Here is a 9,529-nt window from a genome sequence, read left to right on the forward strand (position 1 = left end):
GCCACAAAGGGAAAAGAAAACCAACACGGATTTCCCGTTGCTGACCTCCCCCTCCCCACAAGGCATTCTCTCGCCGACATTTTTCGTCGAAGAGGTGTCAGTTTCCGTGCCAGAAGGCCTGAGCTCCGTCGTTCACCGAGATAGGCGCATGGGGTGCACTATCCATCAGTCCATCAATCAATCATCAGTCAATCATCTACTCAGACTCCACTGATGCATTAAAGGCCTCCCCCAGCGTCTTCCATGAGTCGCACGACTTTGCTAGCATATGCTACGTTGCACCATATTATATATATATATATATATATATATATATATATATATATATATATATATATATATATATATATATATATACACGCCCACACACACACACACACACACATATATATATATATATATATATATATATATATATATTATATATATATATATATATATATTACGGGAGAAAGTATACGCTGGACTCCAGCTATTTACGAATATATATATATATATATATATATATATATATATATATATATATATATATATATTCGTAAATAGCTGGAGTCCAGCGTATGCTTTCTCCCATAATATATATATATATATATATATATATATATATATGTATATGTGTGTGTGTGTGTGTGTGCGTGTATATATATATATATATATATATATAATATATGGTGCAACGTATATATATATATATATATCAAGGTTACTTTGGTCTGGATTGAATTTCGACAAAAAATTCAGTGATCATGCTTTTTATAGTCACACAGGCCTAATGAAATTTCCGCTTTCGGTAACAAGGTTATATCATGTATCGATTCGTGCTAAACATTTCCTTTAGATTTCTACTGTAGTGTTCGTACAAGCACACCTATCCAATGGAGATGATTTCATAGTGCTACAGTGTTTATAAGAATGGAGGGGGCTGGTAGATATCTAAGGATGTAAGGATTACAAATATACATAGTTTTGTGGAAAGTGTGTAACATGTGGGGATTTGCAGTAAGGACTGAGGCTCCATAGTCAACAAATGATTATAGTTATAGTGGTATCAATTGTGAACGTGCTCTTTTAGTTGAGATAATATGTAATTATGAGATGCGAATTTTTGCTATATTAGAATTCACTGTCAATGTAAATGGCTATATGCAAGTGATGCGAAACTTTCTCCATCAAACTGTCAAATGGGGGACATTATAAGATTTTGTTTACAATACCAAACGATCGAGTTCCCCACCCGTTTTCTAAGCGTTTTTGTAGCGGCGTAACAATTTCGGTATGTCGTAACGCCAACTAACCACAACCCAAGGGAGCTTTTGTCCACTTTGCTGGGTGACGCCCAGACATGCATTTTATGAGGATCTTCAATAAAGACACGAGAGGTAGAAGAAAAATCAGGAAGTAAGAATAGGACTACTGAACTATCAATTATATTTTAATCCATTTTCCACTTTCCCAACGTTTACTCCGTGGAGGATAACAAGGAAGTTGGATAAACCAGAAATATGTATATATTAATTTGTGAGTAAAAAAAGTATTAAAGGCCGATCAACATAATTAAATATATATGTATATTTCTTCACACTGTAATGAATGTTCTGGCAGCCAACATGGTCGTGCAACTTTGCGTCTCCCGGGAGGCACGACTCACCTTCGTGCGAGCAAAAAGTAGATACACTGGTCGTAGGCAAATTGCTTATATGAGCGAAGCATCCTTGGCGATGAAGGGTCCTCCTACTCAAGTGCCCGTAATTAATTGATTCAGCACAGTCTCGTTCGACTGGTTACCCAGAATCAGAATACAGAATTAAAATGAAATTGAATCAGAGGTTTTGTGAAGCAGTTTCATGACAAGATTTCCTTTCCAAGGAGTAATTTTCCCCCCAGAACATTCCAGCAAAGCTGTTATTATCACGTATGCTTGGGAAGAAGCTTTTCCTTAAAGCATTTTCTGTTACACGAAGAACACTTAGGGCATTAACAGAAGGATCAAAATTAATTTCGGGTTTACATACATTTCTACATTAACCCGACCCTCATCCATCCATTCATCAAGGTTTTTACAAATATTTATGTACACCATTGGTTTCCAAAGTGGGCGATACCGTTCGCCTGGAGGCGGTGGAAAGATCGGGGCGGGGGGAGGGGGGGGGCAAAAAAGAACGACGGGGGCGAGGTGACATGATGGCATTAGGAGATTTGATAAATAACTTTTTGTCTTTTACAAAACCTGAATGACAAGATATGTCATAAACATTAAGGTAAAGGAACATGGGGTTACTTTTGAATTATTTGCAGACGACACCCAATTTTATATGTTAATAGGAGATGTAGGCTATATTGAAAAGAAACTAAGTGAAATATTAATGGACGTTAGTGGCTGGATTCGGATGAAACAACTGAAATTAAATAAAGATAAAAGTGAGTATTTAACTGTAAGGAAACAAAGTGATAGGTAGAGAATCGACATTTCTCAATTAAACATCAGTAATAAGACAGTGCAAATAACAAATGTTATAAAGGACTTAGGAGTGATGGTGGACTGCAACTTACTGTTTAAAGAACAAATAAACAAAATTGTGAGAATGTCTGGATACTTTGTGAGAAAGTATCTTGACGAAACTACGAAAGTGCTAAAACATAATCATGTTATCACTTGACTCTCAATGACCTATATTGGTTGCCAATCAAAGCAAAAATAGAATACAAAATTTGTGTCATAAGATCTAAAGGGCTAAAATTTGATAAAACAAGATATGCACGTGAGCTATTAAAGGACTTTCATATTGACTCTAAAACAGTGTTACAGTGCACAGACTTGATGAACCAAGGTACAATCTACAATTTGGTTTTAGGGCCTTTGAAACATATACACCACGGCTTTATATTAACTTGCCAGACCATGCCAAGACCGCCGAAAATGTTGAGATCTTCAGAAAAGGACTAAAGACACACTTATTCGGCGCGTGTTATGATCTGGATGATTTAACGATAACACAGAACTACATCTGTTGAGTGAATGATAGACTAAAACAGGCGGTGATGAGCATCGATTCCTCGATGGAGCGTGGCCTGGAAACAACTCAACAGTAACAGTAACGGTAACAGTAACAGTAACGGTAATAAACGAATGCACAACTTTGGTACGTAGTCCAAAGTCAGTATAAAAAAGGTGTTTGTTCACATGTGTGTATGAAGGGGCGGGGGACGCTAGGAATCCACCTGGAAGCCGAGGGGGCTCCAGCCTTGAAATGTTGTTGAGCCGCTGATGCACACAGAAAGCTGAGACTAAGTGTGGGTAAAAATAAAGTGAAGAGATGTACAAGGACTGATGATGGTGCATTTGTTGCATATGCATTTGAAGAGAAGCTGGGGGAAGTGAAGACTTTCAAGTATTTGGGGTCGTCTTTGATATAATGAACTGAAAACTGGGTTACAAAGTGAAGGATGCACGTGAATATCTGGGTGCAATGAAGAATGTTATGAGAAAGGGGTATTTAGGGTTAACTGCAAAGAGGAGGTTGTATGAAGGAGTGATTGTATCCACAAGTAAGAAACAGAGACTTGGAATATAGAGAAATAGAAAGGAAGACACTGAATATGTTTAAAGTTGATTTTGTTTTGAGAAATATGGTAGATGTTAGAAGGATAAAGAGAGTAAGAAATATAGAGGTAAAGGAGAAGAGAAAGTGAAGAGAGACTGTCAGATGGGAAAGAGTAAAGAGTACTGAAGTTGGGCATATGGGAAGAGGGGATAAGAAAATAGACCGAACATCCTAGAAAAAATAAATAAATACTCATATGAAAGAGTGGATGAGTATAAAAGAATGAATTAGAAAAACAAAGAATAAGAACAACATAGAAAAGATAAAACTAGAAATCTCCATACTCCATAATGGTATACTAGGACACTTGTAGTAGGAATACGAAGGCCGCAATAAATACAGATAAGTACAAACAATTGGGAAATCTAATGTAATGAAAGTCGACACAAGGAAGCTGGTGCCAAGAAGGTAGGAGCGCCTTGTACATTTACGTCTGGTGCCCTCTTCTTGGGCAGAATTTGAATCAAACACCGCAAGCAACCCACGGCGCACAACGGACTAAAACACCCCATGACGCACAGCGAACTGACGATCGAAAAGTGACTCAGAATTGGACCAACAATAATTAGCTTTATAGATTTTGTGTTTATCTGTTGTATCAGCACTATACTTATTCTTTTCTGAGTACAACAAAATGTGTATACCGTGATGAAAACTGGATAACTTTTATTTCGATTTCCCGGAAACACTGAATATGTAAAGAAGCTGGACTAAACTTAACCAGAAGCCGGGATTAATACCACATGCATAAAAGGTTTTCTGTTCACTTTCACTTACACACACACACACACACACACACACACACACACACACACACACACACACTCACGCGCGCATACAAACACGCACACACGCACACACACACACAAACACACACACACATAAACGCACACATACACACACACGCACACACACGCACACACACATACACACGCGCACACACACACACACACACACACACACACGCACACACACACACACGCACACACACACACATGCACACACACACACGCACACACACACAAACACACACACACCCACATACTCACACACACACCCACATACGCACACACACACACACAAACACACACACATAAACGCACACATACACACACACGCACACACACGCACACACACGCGCACACACACACACACACACACACACGCACACATGCACACACACGCACACATGCACACACAGACACACACACACGATGGCGCAGTGGTAGAGTTCCCGGCCGCCACTACGGCGGTCTAGGTTCGAATTCTGCCCAGGGCTGAAATAATTTCATTATCGCTGCGCTGCGAGTCGTTACTCCAGCTCTCGTGGGCGGTGAGATGGGTGTGTGTGTGCGTGTAAGGTCACAACATTACCAATAGATCGGTCATATATGAGCTCTGAGCTTTCTTCCGGGAGGGTAATAGCTGTCGATCACGAGTCCAATACGTTACCATGGTGAATCACACACACACACACACACAAAGGCACGCACGTACACACACACACAGACGCACGCACGTACGCACGCACACAGACGCACACACACACACACGCACACACACACATACACACACATACACAGACACACACACGCACGCACACACACAAGAAGGGGTCCCTCGCTTCCTCGTTCCGCCTCTCTCTAAACACATTTTTAGGTCTCGTGGAAGATCACAGTGGCGGTATCCTTGTTCCCTAGGACAGGGTGCTTAGAAAAAAATAAAGAGATTGTGTCCTAGGAAAGGTAAAAGAGAAATTAAGTCGTTGAAATAAAAAATGACACAAGTTTAAACGTGATTAGTATTCCTCTTTGAGGGGAAATTAGTTTCCAATCGTAAGAGAATGCTCCGTGAGAATGGTCCGTTAGTGTTACAGAAGTTTCTAAACTTTAGAGACTTTAGAGTTTAAAGTATAGTCTGTATACTTCTTATGCGGTCAATACTCCATATAGGTTTGTATATATATTTACATATATATATATATATATGTACATATATATATATATATATATATATATATATACATATAGATATATATATATATACATATATATATATATATGTATAACATTCTGACATATATATCTGCACTGTATATATATATATATATATATATATATATTATAACATATATAAAACACACACACATACACACATCAGCATTCTGACACTTATTGATCTTCTTTCCAATGTTCTCAGTTTTTCTGACTGCACTGTAAATCTTGCTTCAGGAAGGTGGGAAAAGACAAGAAAGAAGATTGATAAGTGTCAGAATACTATTGTGTTCAACTCAGTATATATGTATATGTATATACACACACACACCCACATACACACACACACACACACACACACACACACACACATATATATATATATATATATATATATATATATATATACATATATATATATATAAATATAACGTAAGTGGAGTAGGAAACACGGGAGTCTTAGTCTAAGTTTTTTCTTGAATAGTTTCGCAGGTATGCTTTTTCACGAGCATACCTGCGAAACTAGTCAGGAATAAACTCAGACTCTTGTGTTTCCTACTCCTACTTACGTCAACCTGTCAGAATGTCTCAACATATACAGTATATATATGTATATATATATATATATATTATATTATGTGTGTATATATATATATATATGCACATATATATATACATATATATGCATATATATATATATATATATATATGTGTGTGTGTGTGTGTGTGTGTATATATATATATGTATGTGTGTGTGTGTGTGTGTGTGTGTGTGTGTGTGTGTGTGTGTGTGTGTGTGTGTGTGTGTGTGTGTGTGTGTGTGTGTGTGTGTGTGTGTGTGTGTGTGTGTGTGTGTTTATATATAACCCATTGTCGGAGAAATGAAACAAAAGAAATAGACGATCTGTATATTTCGACCACAACTGTGGTCCTCTTCAGCAGATAAGTACAGAGGTAAGATGACAAGAATATATACAATAAGAATGGTACATAATAGGAACAGGGGAAGGTGGCTCAAGTCACATGTCCGAGGTGGGGCGGACTCGAGATAGGTGGCAACAATCTATCTAAATATATATATATACATATGTATATATATCTATATATTTATATATATATATATATATATATATATATATATATACATATACATATATATGTACAACACTGAAACTTGCGCTTAGCTTATATCTCTCTTGATGGTGTATTGGTCTAAGTCACTCGGTACTGGTAACGTTCTCGCCACATAAGTTCGAGTCCTTGGGCGTACCACGTTACAATTTCTGCATGCGCCTATATGGCTTAGAATTAAAGTGCATTGTGGTTGATAAAATGTATCTCTAATCACTGGGACCCATTCAATGTTGTACAAATACTTTTCCGCGTTCGTATACTTACCGATTTACTATCATAGTGGAGATGGGTTGAACGCAAACTTTCGTGTATGTGTATGAACTCGAGCATACAGATATATAAGAAAACTTGCGCTTAGCTTATATCTCTCTTGATGGTGTATTGGTCTAAGTCACTCGGCACTGGTAACGTTCTCGCCACATAGGTTCGAGTCCTCGGGCGTACCACGTTACAATTTCTGCATGCGCCTATATGGCTTAGAATCAAATTGCATTGTGGTTGATATATATATATATATATATATATATATATATATATATGTGTGTGTGTGTGTGTGTGTGATGTGTGTAAATACATATATATATATACAAATACATATATATATATATATATATGTATATATACAAATACATATACATATAAATATATATATACACATATATTTGTATATATATACAAATACATGTAATATACATATATATATATGTGTGTGTATATGTGTGTGTGTGTTTTTGTATGTATGTATGTATGTATGTATGACAATACTATAAGAATGCCAGAGGTATTCATTCTTCTTATAACTTTTCATAAAAGATATTAATCTTGTGAAGAGCGACGACCCGAATGCCCCGGCAAAACTAGAGCGACATAAGGCAAGAGCCTTGGTCGCTGGCGACCCAGAGTTCAACGCGAGAAAGTCCGCGAGAGGCGGGAGGTGGGAAGGCCACGGATGGAGGCGAGTGAAAGGCATGTTTGTTTGTTTTGGAACTGGAAGGAAGGAGGTGGATAACACGGAGACCATAAGAACATAAAAATAGAGAAGACTGCAAGAGACCATAAGTACTACACCAGGCAGCTTCATATCCCTTACCATCATCTCCATCCATTAAGTTATCTAATCTTTTCTTAAAACAGCCAATAGTTTCAGCGCTCAATACATGGTTACTAAGTCTATTCCATTCGTTAACCACTCCACTGGTAAATCAATTCCTGCCTGTTTCCTTCTTAAACCTAAACAATGTATAGTCAAATCCGACAGAATACAAAAAAAATGCTGAATATGGTAAAAATGTATGTTTTATTTTTTTGACTGATAAGTTATTTCCATTCGTTTCGTTCCATTGTTGACTTGGCTGAGATACGAAGTGAAAACATATTAGCGATTTTCTTCTAGAGGATTGTGTTGGGCGGGGTCAGTTTTGTTTGCATTGTAAACTTATTTGTTATGAAGCAGAGATAGAAAGCGCCTTATTGGCGCCTGATACCATCTTCACACAAAATCCACCGACAGAGCGAAGGAAAACCCAGTGCATTATGGAACTCTGTCTCAAATTGTTTACTGCCCCGTAAGTCATTTTAGTCTTCACAGAAATTAAGGAAGTAGATATTCGGTTATGAAGGTTCGATATTAAACAAGTGTGTTTTGAAAAGAGGCTGGTATAATTATGATAGAACTACTCCGTAAAATTAGGCCAACATATACAACATCAGTCTGCTTTCGTCAGTCATAAGAAGACATGACCTGGGTTGGAAGTGCGCCCTGTGTGACATTATACGACACTGGTGAAAGTGTCCGTTCGAGCGCAGTCGATCAAGCAGAGATACATCTCTCGCCAAGGTCTCTTGATCGATTCGCTCTCAACCCAAACCCCCTTTATCACCGTGGCTCCCTGCAGTATGTGCTTCTCCATCTCAGGGCTGGCATACAAGGGGTCTCGACCGTTTAGTACCCTGCTCAAGCCGTGGTCTTCTTCTCTATGACGAAAGAAGATCGTAGAGAGTCATACGAACCACTTACGGCCATGTACCCTGCGGCGTGAGCTGGCGCTGACTTGAACCTGCAGGCCTTGGTGGTGGTTCTCTATGCTCGAGATAGGGTCAGAGATAGAAAAGAAACACCATGGGAGGTACTTGGAAAAGTTGTAACAAGCGTAACGTTGTACTAATAAAGGCTCCGTCCTCACAATGTGTTCCTTTTAGGTAGACTTGTCGGCAACTACCAATTACATACAAATAGTCAGAGGTATTTTGTTCAGAAGGGAACAGAAACCACTACCGTATCTTCCAACCCTTTCCGGACCGAAGGGGTGCGATGCTATTTTGTTTAGCTCGACGTCATTCCTTTGGTGAGCAAAAGGATTAGATCTCCTTTGGGAAAACAGGCCGTGCTGTTCCATCCAGGTCCGTAGCCTAACAAGCAAATGACCGTCATTTCTCTCACGATGGAATAAGAACGAACCAGTCATCGTGATAGAATAGTATGTCGACGGGCTTGCGAGCGAATCTACGCCATGCAAGCTCAGAAAACATTTGACCCGTTATGCAGTCGAGTCATCCTAAAATGGTGCATTTCTTTGACTGTAAAACGAAATACCTCTTGTTCCCAGACTCAAGGTGTTGGAATACTGATCTTTCAACAAACTATAATTCTACAGATTCTAAATTCTTTATAATCTACAGCAATTCTACTGGAGGTCTAAAGAACTCAAGGTGGACCAGGGGTAATATTTCCCCCATGGGGGGATTGCACTTTGGCTTTCACGCACTCCGGTACGTGTGTATTTATATTTGCTTTTTGCG

Source organism: Oratosquilla oratoria, chromosome 41 (assembly GCF_046742065.1).
Source record: "Oratosquilla oratoria isolate Oo_2021 chromosome 41, ASM4674206v1, whole genome shotgun sequence".
Classification (NCBI taxonomy): domain Eukaryota; kingdom Metazoa; phylum Arthropoda; class Malacostraca; order Stomatopoda; family Squillidae; genus Oratosquilla; species Oratosquilla oratoria.